A 14,935-nucleotide genomic window follows, 5' to 3' on the forward strand; every position below is an offset into this window, starting at 1 on the left:
GCAAGGGAAATTTCAGGAAGCATTGAAAGCTTTAAAATGTCAATATATGAAAAAAAGGGTAGGAAAGCTGATCTAAAGGTCTGTAGATTGACATAATCGTATAAACAATATAATGGAAATGCAATTATGTCATGCTCAAGAAATTAAAGGAACAAAACCGACTTGATTTAAAAAAGAAAAAACCCCAAACCCTCAGTAATGAATTAATGAGTTTGATCTGTGAAGGTAGCTATGAAGATTGTTATAGAATTTTAGGGGATTGCAATTTCACTTAACATTATAGGCACTATGATTTAAAAAGAGATAAAAAAGAAAGATTGCACAAAATTTGTATATATAAAAGTTAATATTTAGCAGACTGATGTAGAAATGAGATGTCAGTGTAGGGTTATTAAGTGGGTTATTTCTAATTATGTTCTACAGAGATCAGTAGAAAGCTTAAAATTAGTTATTAAGTCTGAAAATAAATACAAAATTACTTCCACATTTTGCAGGTAATACAAAAATACTTGGTTAAAAGGGGAGGATACGGACTTTTTTATAAAGTGCTTTGAATCATCTACTATGCTGAGCCGCTTAAGTAAAGTTTATTTTAATCTATTTAAGTATGAGATCACTCATCCGGGAACAAAGACTCTGCATCCTGCCTACAAAGGAGGAGAAGGGGCATTGTGATGGTTTGAGACAATTCAAAGGAAAACATTCTGGAATTAGTTGTTTAATTTAAGGTTCCAATCCCAATCCCATTCCACCAATAAGAAATTAATACTAATAGATGAAAGTGGAAAAAACCCTGGTTTATTAACAAACAGAATGCCAACAGGGAGGGGGAAAAAAAGTAAATTACTGCTAGGTATCAAACTGTTCCAGATACCAACCCACTGGAACAAAAAGAAACCCAGAATCCTGGAAATAGCTGTTCCCAATATGGCATACAAGATTGCACCAAGCTCTGTCTTGGGAAAGCAGGAGCTTCATGGAGCAGTTCCAGCAGCAAATGAAGACATGATGGCTTGTCCAGCATTGACCTCCTCCCCTCTGTGAGGCATAACACAGCCAGTGTGGCAGGTGAAGCAGCTGGCCTGGGGCAACTTGGTGTCTTCCTCTCCCCAGCTCGGCACATTTAACAACAGCTTGAGTTGGAATGGGGCAGCTGTGCTCCACTTCTGCCAGGGCGATGCCCCCATTTTTTTTCAGACAGGCAGCTGTGGAATTCATCCTCAAAGCAGCTCAGAGATTGCTACTGCAGCTTCTCTGAGCCAAGGGAAAAAAACCTAAAAAGAAAACCTAAGCAAAGATTAAGTAGTCACCGGCATAAATACCACACAAATTCTTGTGCACAAGCAGCCTCCACACACATAGGTACAAGAGGTTCCTGGATACAGGGTCTTAAGGATACCGTAACAATTTTTGGGCACAGATGATTATGGGATACAATATCATGATGAATCGCCCTAAGACAGGCTTGTCTTCTGCAAAGCATGGACCTTGAGGAAGATTTCAGGCTCATAGCAGACCAACAATTGAACATGACTTCTCAGCATGATGGTTGGCAAAAAGAAGCAGTGAGGTTTTTGGGTATACGTACAGAGAGAATAGTGCCTTGGAGTGGGTCTTCTTCTGTATAGATTATTACTTTGGCTGGGGGTAGAATTGTGTGTTCACTGATGAGATGCTTTCCGGCTTAGATGATGTTGTAAAAAACTATAAAACCTGTTCAAGTGTTGCAAGGGAAGGCCTCACTTAGAAATTTGAACTAATCACAACATTTTTATTTTAATGAAGGCCAAGAGGCACCTAAGTAGCTATTTGTAATCTAGTAGAGAAAGGTGTGACAGAAACCTGTGACTGAAATGTGATGTCATGTATATTTAAAGAAGCCAGACCCAGGACCTTTTAAATTCAAGACGGATTACTGTAGGACGTAACTATATGTGTTCCTGGAAAATACACCGTAGCTAAACAAATTACTTCATGTGGTGAAAGATTAACAAATAAATTGTAATGTCTGGGACATACAAGAAGGTAGAGTAAATGATACAGTCTATTACTGCCTCTTAGGATAATTTATTTTTAAGAGGGGATAATTTAAAGTATTATTAGTACCACAATGTTTTTTTCTAAGACTTTTCTGTTGGTAAAATAGAGACAAATTATAGGAAAGCAGTTTCTCTGTACAGGAGTTTTGAAACAGTACCAAAGCAGAGATAAGACAAAATCCCACAGCCAGTGGGATAAAAATGGCAGAGTGTGGTTCATGTCTGGGAGTGAAGATACAATTTTTAAACAAATAATACAGGAATTGAGATAAAGTTCAAAATATTGCAACTTGTTCATGTCAGTTTGTATTCATTATCCTCACAGCACAGTTTTGTGAATAAAACACACTCCTGGTGTTATGTGTCCAAGTATGACAAAGCGTTTAGAAGTTGCTGGTGGTGATAGTTTAGGATTTGGTATGTGCTGCTTGTAGGGTCAAAGCTCTGTCATCCTGGCCTGTAGCCTTGATATCCTTGTCTTCTCCATCTCCCCTTCAGTTTGTCTTTCCCAAGCTCTGAGTACCATGCTTCTGATGCACTTACAGCTCTCTGCAGTTGCTCCTTGCACTGTCTTGTATTTTTCCTCCTATGCACTTACGGTTCTCTGATCTGCTCTTATTTCAGCACTGCATTCCAGTCAATTTGAAAATGAGCAGACCTGGAAAAATACGTTCCAAAGTTCATTCAGAAGGAAAATTAAGGAAAGGCTTCACTCCTGAAAATTAAATAACATCAGTTTTGACCTAGTTTGATAGCGAGGGCGAGTATATTTATTGTGGTTGATGTTGTTACCAAAATTGCTCCCAATCTTAGTGTTCCTGAGCCCTCTGCATTTGAAAACTTAGTTACCCAAGGGCACTGTTACTATGCTACATAGACTCAAACTGAAGGGCAACAAAGGGCTCTTTTCCCTTTGCACCTCTGCCATGGTGTCAGAGGTGGTTTTGGCACAATGCAACTGGTTCCAGTCATCTTATGCCTTAGACCTGAGAAGATGCCTTTCTCCACAGGATTGTCTTTTGGTTTTTAATGGGTTGCTGTATACAGAGGATGTCACTTTGTATCACAGCCCTTCACAAAATGTCTATATTGTGCTCAAGGTACCATGTAAATTATTATAATCAGGAGGAAAAAAGTGGTTACTTTTGAGATACCCAAAGACCCAAGGAGAACAGTCTGGACAGATAGAGATTATTTTACATCTTTACAATGCAAGATAATATCTAGTGCAGATAAACATGTATTTTAATGACTTTTTGTTAAATCTTCCTGAAAAACGAATTACAAAACAATAAGCCAATCCCCAATGGCCCCTGCCCCCACCCCTCACTACTTCTGATACTTTCTCCTTATGACTCCCACTGGTTAGAATCTCTCTCAGACCTCTCCCCAAGGATTTGTGTGTATTTAGCTGTCAGGGCCTGTGGTTGGGAAGAGGCTAATTATGCCCTTTCCCTGCTTCGCTGAAGTCTCTTCTGTTGTTCCAATATGTCACAGCATATCCATTTAGAGTTTATCCATTTAGAGTTACTATATATCATCTAGAGTAGTCTTCCATGAAGGCCACAAATTTGTGTTGTTACCAAAATTTTACATGTTGTGGAACAGAAGTATGGGGATTTAACAAAGTACTGCTGTTAGGATAAAAACACTTGACCCACTGGATAATGTATAAAATAATCAAAAGTACTCAAAGGAGAACATGTAATCAAAGGAGATGTGTAAAGTGCACCTAATCATATTAGGTTAAAGCCGTACTGCAGTTCATGCAATGTTACTGTTGTAAAATGCCATTTTTTCTATTCCCCGTGAATGCATCTCCAGCTTTAGAGCAGAGCTCTCAACTCTGATCTGAGGAACTGCTTTCCACTTATTTGTGGAAATATTTGCCTTGTTTGTTTTTAAAGCCCACTGAACGTCAAGGGAGAGTTTTGATTTTCCTTGGTTCCCCTGAGAAACACTTGTTTATTCTGCTCTTGTTTGTGGGGATAAAGAGTCTCCCTTTGTCATTGTATAATATCGTCTAGCCCAGCCATCTGAGAGATGGGCAGCTGTATTTGCTGATGTGGCTTCTAAGCAGGAGGCTCCTGCCTCTTCTTGAATGATCTATGAAACAAAGAGAAAAGCCTTACCATTGTCGAAAGGAATGGCAAGCTTTCTATTAATTTGTGATTTCAGCTGTAAATGGAGTAAAATGACCATAAGGTTTCTGAAGTACTGATGTACTGATTCTTTCCTGTTTTTCCTTTTGGTTTTGTGTAAGTTGTGAGCTGAAGCTCAGAGACTGAAGAGGGGAGAGTGTTAGCAAAATGCTGTCTGGATGATCAGAGGAGAATGAAAGAAGAGGAGAAAAGTGGTGGGGAGGAAGAGGACATGGAGACAGGGTATTTCTGAGGTGATTGTTAGCATACTGATATGTAGGTATGTGCAGAACAGGAGAACTAGAGGCTAGGAAAATGTCCCTGGCACCATGCATAATGCTTGTGCTATGTAATGGATAAGTTTCCTTTAACTCTTTTTCTTGGTTAATAATATTAATTCTATTAGTTAGAGCGTTACAAGTAGTGAATGGGAATTTGTCATCTTTAGAGACAAACATTGCTTCCAGAATAATATGGTTCCCTCATCCTCTTCAGATATCACAGCTTGTGTCTGTACAGAAGCCATGGCATAGGGGAGTAAAGAGCTCAACCTATGGGTCCTGGTTTCAGAAGTCTGCTAGTAGATACCTAGGATATGAAACATGAATTGATACTAAACATAAAAGCTGAAATCACAAATAAGCTCTGTTCACATTTTTAAATTCATGTGATAAAGCAGACAATTGTAACACTCTTTCCTTTTACTTGTATTGATTTTAAATTCTGCTTGGAAGAGGACTAACAAATCCTCTGTTTAATAGTGCAAGAATAGACTTGGGTCACATTATTACAACTGTATTGGGTTTGCATGGCCAGGTTTTGGTAGCATGGGGACTGCAGGGGCTCTTCTGTGAGGAGCTCCTGGAAGCTTTCCCCATGTCCAACAGAGCTAATGTCAATTGATTCCAAGACAGACCAGCTTCTGGCCAAGGGCAAACCAATCAGAGACGATGGTAACACCTTTGTGTTAACATAAGAATAAGAAGAAAAGATAGGAAGATAAACATAAGAAGATAAGAAGAAAAAAGTTACTGAACAGATGTAATTGTGCTCAGAGAGGAGAAGACTGAAAATATGAGACAACAACAACTATGCAGACACTGAATTGAGTGGAGAAGGAGGGGTAAGATGTGCTTCAGGCGCTGGAGCTGAGAGTCCCCTGCAACCCCATGTCAAGTTCATGGTGGAGCCCCTTGTGCAGCTGCAGCTTATGAAGGGATGAAGAGATCCCCCTGCAGCCCATGGATTAGACCTATGCTGAAGCAGGAGATGCCCCAAAGAAGGTTGTGATGCTGTGGGCAGCAGGCTCATGGCAGGGACCTACAGGCTATAGAGACAAAAGCAGGTTTCTTGGTATGACTTGTGTCTCCATGGGCTACCCATGCTGGTGCAGCCCGTTCTTGCAGGACTGCACCCCATTGAAGGAAGACATCTTGGAGCAGTTAATGAAGAACTGTAGCTTGTGTGAAGGACTCATGCTGCAGAAGTTCATGGAGAGCTGTCTCCCATGGGAGGGATCTCATGCTGGAGCAAGGGAAGGACTCCTCTACCTGAGTAGCAGCAGAAACAACACGTAATGAACTGACCATAACCCCCTCCCCCATCTCCCTGTGTCACTTTGGTAGAGGAAGTAGAGCTCGAGAAGCAGGGAGGGATGGGAAAAATGTGTTTTTAAGACTTATTTCTCATTATCCTGCTCTGAATTTGGTTGGAAATAAATTCAGTTTATTTCCCCAAGTCTAGTCTGTTTTGCCCATGATGGTAATCAGTGACTCCTTATCCTTGGATATCATTGGATGTCCTTGTCCTTATTTCAGCTCATTAACCTTTTATCATACCACTTCCCTGTCTAGCTGAGGAGGGTAGTGATAGAATGGCTTTGGTAGGCACCTGGTATTCAGCCCAGTCATACCACTACAGCAACACTCCTCCTAGATTCCCATTGTGTTCTATCTATTATCCTGTTACCAAAAGAAAGATTTATATTTTTGTGTGTAAATACCTCTAGATTTCATAATTAGTCTGGTCTCATCTCAATAGTTTGTAAATGAAACTGTTGGAACATTATTCTCCTCATGTACTCTGCCTCTCTCTTTCAGATGCATGCAAGACAGGAAGGCATGCTGAATAGTATGTTGTTTTCTTTGCAAGAGTTCCAAGGACCATTTCTATCACTTCTATTTTACTACATTAACTGTCAGTAAAAACAATGATGTTAACCTTCTTTCATAGTTAGCTATCCTCTTCTACTCAGGATGATTCTGCTTACTTTGAATCCTGGCACAATGCTGCTACTTTTTCCTGTACATTTTTACAGGAAACTGGGCGTAACTAGAATGTTTCTTTGTTTCATACATACTTGTGTTTTTTACAAAGCTGTATTGATGAAATGCTTTTTTGTAACAACAGCATTGAAAGAATCATAAGAATCATATTGTCAGGCCGTCAATTCAGGAAAAAAAATGTTAAAATGAAGTATCTATCAAAATATATTTTCCACTGCTATTGTGATGTTTCAGAGCCATCCAGTCTTTCTATCCACTGCCTCTTGACTCTTCTAGCAGATTTTCAGCCACCTGGACCATTTGAGATACCAGGGTTCAAACTGAAGTGACATCTGTACATCTGTCACTTGGTACAGGCTGATGCTTTTCTCAAACAAATCCATTGCAATTCTAGGGAATGTAGCAGGATGATCTCATCCATAGATGTTTGACCTACTGATAGTAAGGTGACCTGCTGGATATGACATAGATATACTTTAAGACAGTGTGAGAGAAAATGTGCCCCAGGACCCTGTTCTGGTACCAGCCCAGACTGTTAATTTTGGCAGTGGCCACAAGGGGCATGGCTAGAACTTGGAGGTTATTCTGTACCAGCTCATGTAATTTTCCAGTAACAGGACAGGGGTCCCTTTTCTGGGTCACATAATGTGTCAGAGGGAGTGGTTGGCTATTGTCGGGGGTTTTCCTCATGGTAAGCATATGAATCATTTGCCTCTTTCTTGTACATATTTGTATTGTTGCTGCTACTATTCATTGTCTTATTTCATTGCTGTTTCCAGCAAATTGTTCTTATCTCAGCCGTTTTGGGCCTCTGGGTCTCCTCTCCAGCCCACTGCAGGAGGGAGAAGGAGAGAAAAAGTAGAGTAAGCAAGCAGTGCATGTTTTGGAGTGATTCTGTGGGAACACTAAATTGGGGAATGCCATTCTTAAACCACCACAGACTTATATGCATGAAGGGGTGGGGAATCCTGCCTCAATTCACATAAACCTGTCTTAGATGGTTATTTTCCCTGAGAAGTGACAGGTACATTCAAAAGGGAGCAGGCATTTAGTCAGGTACTTTGTGAGATGGTCAGTGGGAAACACTGAGGAGAAGAGCATGTCCTTCTCCTGTGTCCTGCACAGACATTCTGGGAGAAGCCTTTTGATTACTTTGCTGTTGGCTCCTAAAATGTGCCCAGATGCTTCTGCCATATTTTTTTCAAGAGAAAGAAGGAAAACCATCATGAGGAGAAGAGAATGAAGGAAGGATGTCTGCTTTCTCTTACAGTGTAGGTCAGAGGTTTACTCATGGCTGTGAAGAAGCAGATAGAACTCAGGGAAAGCCTGAGGGGCACAATGCCATTCAGTGTCAAACAGCAGGTGTCAGCTGCTGAGCTGCATTATGGCTTCAGTCTGAAATACCACATGCAGCAAAAGGGGCATAGGATCAGCAAGGAGGGCTCCTGACCACCCCTGTGGGCTGTGGCCTCAGGAAGGGGCTGGAAGAGTCAGTTGTCACCCCAGTCCTTGACTCTGAGGACAGCTTGTGTGGGAGATTTTGCACTGGAAGTTTGTTGGGTGACACATACACACAACTGGTTTTATCTAGATGTGTATAGGAAGAAAGCTAGACAAGCAAATACAGTATAAGAAGAAAGCAAGATAGTGAACAAGAAAATACAGTACATGAATGCTGAAATTAACCATGAAGTTGACAACACTTGTCCAGGTCTATTGGTGTGTTCCAGATCCTTTGGTCTGATCTTCTAGCAGACCTTTTATCATATATGATGACTTAGGGTCCAAGGATCTTAAACCTATTCTCCTCTAACAGCTTCATACACAGCCCTCCTGTGTTTGACTTCTCAATCAGGGTTGGAGGGAAATGCTGCATAAAAGGAAACAGGTAGATGAACTAACTCTTATTCTCCACTCAGTGCAGTTTAAGACACCTTTAAAGGAAATCTTTTTAAATCTTTGTTTTGATAAAACATTGTGTCAGCGGTAAATGACATGTGGAAACTCCAGTGGAAAAAAAGGAGTATATGATAAGTTATGTATGTGCAAGAAGAGTCTAGATTTAATTATTGTGCCTATTCTATATACTATTCCCTGCTGAAATAGATTATATTTTCAGAAAGAGAACAAAATAAGTAAAAGGTTGAATTGTTGCCTCTATTCCTCCTTCTTGGGTTCTCTTTGCTCTCTAAATGAAGTTTACATCTTCATTTCATAAATACCCATCAGCTCCTGGGCTTTCTAAGGATTTGTATTTTTGTGTTGTTAGTATTGCAGGTGTCTTGTCATATATTGCAGATTGGTTGTGCTTTGCCTGGTACCAGGAAAAAGCTGGGCATTTTAACTCAGCAGGTCTGTTTTCTTCAAAGGGGAGTAACATGATTAGATAGACAAGGAATTTTCTGTATTTTTCATCTAAAAAACCCCAATGAAAGTCTGAAAGTGAACTATAAAAGAGAGAAAGGGAATGGGTAATAAAAATATAACTGAAAATAGTAGATCCAGTAAAAGAGCTGACATTCAAATGTGTAAAAAGAACATGAAACTATATTGCCATAATGCATTTTAGTCCAGAGCTGGAAAATCAAGATCTGAGATCACTAATACATAATACCGACTTTGGATGGCAGGCAGTAACTGTACTTACTGATTACCATGAGAAGATTATCCCTAGTATATTATTCCTGAGCCTTTGTAACCTTTGACATGGAATGTTTGCACTATTGATTGCAATTTCTCCTACGTCCACATTAGTAATACCTTTATGACGCGCCAGCTGATAGCAGGAATCCAGGTGCACAAGGATGGTGAGCATTTAGACTCACTAAGTGAGACTGTACTCAGCTTGGGTTTTGACTTCCAGCTCTTCATTCAGTGTCTCAGGATGTTCTCTCAATGCATACAGGCTCCCAGGCACCTGGTGTTTATTTAACTAGATTTAGGATTTGATTTTTCTTTCTCCAGGACATCTGTCCACATTTCAGTGTGTGTGTCAAGAGGAGTTGCTGACCTAATGGAAGCAGTTGTGTGCTGGAGTAAAGCATTTAGGAAGAGGATAAAGAAAGCACTCCCATTCTTTTGAATGCTAACCCTAAATAACACTAGGGCATGTGACACTCTGCAAATAATTTGCTGACCCCCAGATTGGGGTGACCCCAGGAGGTGGTAAAGTCTCTCCTCCAACCCGGGTCTTCAAAGAAAGACTCCGTAGTCTTCAGTCGTCTGGTCTCAAGGTAGTTTATTGCATGTTATCTCAAGGCACACACACTCCCTAATATTCTCTCTGACTCCTTCTCCCTCTGCGTCTCTCTCCCCATCTCTCTCTGTCTCCATCTCTGTCTCTGTCTCCCCTACCCAAGGGCTGGTGCCATCTTTTATATCACACATTACGTATTAAATGTTTATAGTTTTTCCCCAATGCCTATCACCTATATTGAACAGTGACTTTCTACTCTAAATCAATCTGTGAGTGCCAACATCACCAAGTACATGGAGGATAGGAAGGAGAAAGAAGGAGGACAGGGCACACCCAAATCCCTCCATCTTAGAACTTCAGACCCCCATGTACAAAACTCAGACCCCTCTGAACAAGGCCTAAAACCCCCCTGTACAGCACTCAAAAATCCTTCCTTTCACTTTGTGACTACTTCTATTATAATATCTAAACTTTTGTGATTTCTTGTTCTTCCTGCAAGGTTGGTAAATTGTTCCATGGATCAAATTCAAAACCACAGGGGTTTCCAACTGCCTGCCAGGGTCTCAGATGCTTCTGACCTGGACCCGGAACATCCAAGAATGTCTGAGGGACATCTTGGGTTCCGACAATTTGCCTTTTTTTTTTTCCCTGTTCTAAACTTTGAGATTCTTCAGAAGTCCTGTAATAGTTAAGTTTAGCAACAATGTCTATTCACCTACTTGTTGAATTGTAGCCGTCAAAAGATCTTAAAACAGTAGTATGTATGATTGAAATATCAGGCCTCTGATTGCCTTCATATACTATTAATTTGACAAAAAATTCACCTGTAACTTTGTAAATGAGCTTTTACCAATCAAGTAAACTTCTCATTCTGTGTCTTCTCTGGAAAAGAGGTTGCAGTTATTTTTTTTTCTCCTCTTAACTACAGTAACATCTTAAAACCTTAAAAAAGATATGTATTAAAGAATCTCCAACTTGTTTGTAATGGAAACAAGATCTTTTCTAGCTGATTTTGCCATGATCATGTTACATATGCCTTTGCAGTGAGGAGACATCAACTCTAAAATTATGCTAGTCTGAAATAACTTATTACAGGTCCTAGAATATCTTTATCAAAATAAGCAGAGGACAGAGGAAAGCTCTTGAGAGGACAAAGGTTTTTATTCTTTGGCATAGTAGGAGGCTGAAAGTATTAACTTGCACTGGGACTTATCACCAAGGTATGTAATCTTGGAGTTGGTAAGTGTTGCAAGGAACAGGGCAAGGAAGTTAAGCAGCTCCTTATTCTTTTTCAGGTATTATAATGACATGTACACATTCATTCATTTGAAATGAATGAAAATCTGTCTTGAAGTTAAAAGCCAATTTGTCCAATTAATAGTCTTATTAAATTGCATGGCTTTTAAGCCTTGCACCCTGGATGACTCACAGTTTAGAGAGGGAAACTGAGATAACAGGAGAAGACAGTTCATTTTAAAGTCAAGCATTGTCATCTTATTGGTTCATAAGCTATAATGTATGTTTATTAAGACCTACAGCGGTGATTTCATTTGATAGATTGTGGTGGTAGTGGCTTTTGTTTCTGAAGGCTGGTGGGAATTTGAGTAATTTTCAAGGTCACTGGTCAGGGAACTGTTTATCTCTTGACACTGAGTTGAGTATTTATGTGGTAGTGACCTGTGAGCTGATCAAAATTTTATGCTGGATTAGCATTAGCATAGTGTCTTTCATACATTTTGCAGCATAAATACGTTGTCTGTTAAATTTGGATTGTCAAATTTATTCTGTGTATTTGAGCCTGTAAAAATTCCTGGTCTAATTTTAGTGCTTGTTATTTAGCACTTGAAAGAAATACATTTAGACTAAAAGTTTCAATCGGTGTGCTTTAAAAAAAAACGGTACTGGAATTCATTCTCTGTCATTTAACTAAACAGAACTTAATTCTCAGAAGTACTGAAAAGCAGGGCTCAATTCAGTTAAAGCTCTGGAATTCATGCATGGGTTAAAATCCTGAGGATCAAGTCAGAGAGAGTAGGAAAAAGGCTGGACAGGTCAGAGAACTTTCCCACAGAGAAAGAAAAGAGAAAGAAAGACATGAACAAAAGCACCAAGCAACTGTAGAAGTTATCCTGATGATTATGTGTATTTCTTCAGATGATGCTGCTGAAAATTAGTTAATATTCATTCTTTTAATGTGCCATGTTTCATCCTTTATTCCTTCTGTAGATTGTGGGCATTATTTACATCTCAATTTATTTCTCAGCCCATTGGCCATAATTAAAAATTGAATTTTGTACTCTCTAGGGTCCTTGTTGCAGATTTTCACCTTGTTGAAGAAAGGGGTTTAAATGTGATGACTTATTGAGCTCATGTACAGTCCCCTGAGTCTACTGTGGCACTGAGCCAAAAGAAAGCTGAAATGATAACCAGTCTGGCAACCACTTACAACATGAGTAGAGTAAATCCTATCACTTGACTAAATTACTCTGTCTTGTTCCAGCCAAATTTTCTTGAATTCCTGATGTGTGTGGGTTCTTGGTAGCCTAAAGTTCAGGTTGTAAAAGGCAGTGGCTGCCTGCCAAGACATTGTGCCTTTAGGATGTTGGACTCTACATTTGTGTGTTGTCATGATGTTCCTTAGTCCATATCTATTAAAAGTGACAAAAATTATTTCTTACAGTTATCACACTCCATTTTCAGTTGTAAATTATGTTCAGAATCACAGATGTGACATTTGATCATTGCTCTTTCATTACTTTTCAGATTTTTAAGACTTTTTGGTACTGAAGTCAAACAGAAATAGTCATAAATGGCAGAGGCTTTGCTTTCTTGCTTTCTTCTGCTCTGCTAAATCAGAGAGAAAAAAAGGAAGGAATATGTGGCCATGTACAGTTACTGCCACAACATTCAAAAATTTATTTGAGATGATTGTTCTGTGAGAGGAGATAGCAAACCTTTTGCTAGGGTAAGCTTTCCAATTCAGGCACGGTGAAAATTTGCACCAGTTCAGTGACTCCAGTCTGTACAGACTATGTATTTATTGCTGTTACTTATTAAACCCTAGTTGCATAGTTGTTTCTGTTCGTAATTGGAACTCCTTGTATATTACACTCATTGTAGTGTCCTTCAAGACTTTTTTCAATAACTGAAGCTGTGCTGTCCATATGCTATGATTTGCCAGGTTTCGTTTTTCAGGGCTCAGAAATGTCTTTAGCCTATACCACTTCCGCAGCATAGCAGCCTTGTGGTGTCAAATGGTGATTACATGTAAAAGCTGCTTGTGGAAATCATATCCCTTGACAAATCCACTTTTTGCAACTTATACAAAAAATGTACGGTTTCCTTGACTTGAAGGATATTTCAGTCTATCTCAAACCTTAATCACATTGAATCTTTTGACTTCTTCTTGGACATCAGGAATACTTAAAAGCTATCTGCAGACTGTGTCATCAATATATGATTCAACACAGGAAGCGATACATTTGGGTAGACTGAAAATGAAAGAAACTGATTCTCTTTATGTGTTCATATCCCAGACAGTCTGTGGTGTACCTGTGATACAGAACTGTCCTGTCTCTGTCTTACTGAGAACAAATGCCACAGACTGTTGCCTTTGTTTTTTGAAGGATTGTGAGCAGAAGGGAACATGTGGCAAAATTAATAACTGGGCAGCATTCATACTTTTATTCTTACATAAAGATCAATGAGTCTGTGAAAAGTATTTCCCAGGGCTGTGGTGGTGGAGAAGTCAAAATTTCACTACTAAAATCAAGTAGAACTCCAGGAAACAATAAAGGTGCGCTTCAATGTTCATCAAAGTCAATAGGAAACTTACCTTTTGACTTTAAAGGGCATTGGACTGAACCATGCAAGACCATATTAAAACATGTATAAGTGATTTAGTACTTATTCTTACCATACTGCAGTAATAAAATTACAAAAATAGTAGGTGGATTTGAATTTAACCCACTGCATACATTTTTATTGTTCTGTGTTTACATGGTTGGTTGTGTACAGTTGGATTAGGTGGCAATTTGCCTGATGATTTGTGTTTGACTGTTGCTGTATGGCATGCTCTTTTATAGTCTTGTTTCTCCGTATACATCACGTAGGCTGATAACAATCCTTACTTAAGTTAATAGACTTGATTTTCTGTGAGAGCAAAGCTACCAGCTTCTGTGAGTTGTAGTGTTGTTATTTAGTAGTCGCAGTATGGTACAATGCCTACCTTGGGAATAGGACTGAGAAAGGGGCTGCAGGCATGAATGTCTCTTCTGCTGAGAGGATTAACGGTGCTGCAGATCATGCATAGTCCTTTTTATGGGACTGGAAAGAGGTCAAGCTATCACTACTGCTGCTGTATCTGTTGTTGATCAGTGCTTTTTACCAAAAAAGCACAAATTGCTCCAAGCAACGTGTAGTTTAAACTTCAGAGTACTGGTGGACATTCATATTATGGTAGGGAATTAAAGGGCTAGCTGAAGGTGCAGGAGGGTAAATGTCATCCAGCCTGATATTTGCTACTGTTCATCCAACTAACCAATGATTTGGGAATTTGGTTAGTCACTAATCTTTGACTTCAGAGATCTGTGGACAGTCAACATATTGGAGAGAGCAAACGGTTGTCTTGAAACAGATCAAACAGGGTGGTCTGAAAGGGCAGTTAGTACCCAGGTTTCCCACATCTGGAAGATGTAATTTTAAAGGCATTGCATCTCAATTGCTTCTTGCGGTTGGCGGACTATGTTCAGAGAAACCCACTAACCAGTGCAAGGCAAAGTAGAGAGTTGGTCTATCTGAAGGTTTGATGTGCTTACTTATGGGATTTATTTATTGCCTCAATTTCATCTGTGCTGAATTAATGCTATGTTTTTAAGAGGAATGTTTAAGAAAATTTAAGAGGAATGTTTGCCTATGAAAAGGTAGAGCATTTGCACTTAAGTTTTCTGGTAAGCTGGATTTTGGAAGTCAGGACTGAACAGAACACAATGAGCACTTTGTCTTGGCACAGCAATCTGGATTTAGGCATTGCATGTTGTGACAAATGGTATGAATTTTATGGCTTGGGTTCCAGCAACAAGAAAAAGTGATCCTTTTGTCTCATCAGCCAGATAATATGGCACCATTCTATACATCTGGTATGAAACCTGCAATACACAAATAAAGAAACTGAAAAACTTTCTTCTTTTACAAACTGAATGTTGCTGTGCTGAGGATGGGGGAAATGGTAAATTTCGCTTTGAGAAACATACTGGAAGATGGATTTTCTTGCCC

At 39.5% G+C, this 14,935-nt stretch overlaps 1 protein-coding gene across 1 annotated transcript in view; it reads left to right on the forward strand.

Moving 5' to 3' along the window:
- ITGA9 (integrin subunit alpha 9) overlaps positions 1-14,935 on the forward strand; it is a 283,032-nt gene that overhangs the window by 121,918 nt on the left and 146,179 nt on the right. The window lies entirely within an intron of this gene.

The sequence above is a fragment of the Vidua macroura genome, chromosome 1 (assembly GCF_024509145.1).
Source record: "Vidua macroura isolate BioBank_ID:100142 chromosome 1, ASM2450914v1, whole genome shotgun sequence".
Lineage (NCBI taxonomy): Eukaryota > Metazoa > Chordata > Aves > Passeriformes > Viduidae > Vidua > Vidua macroura.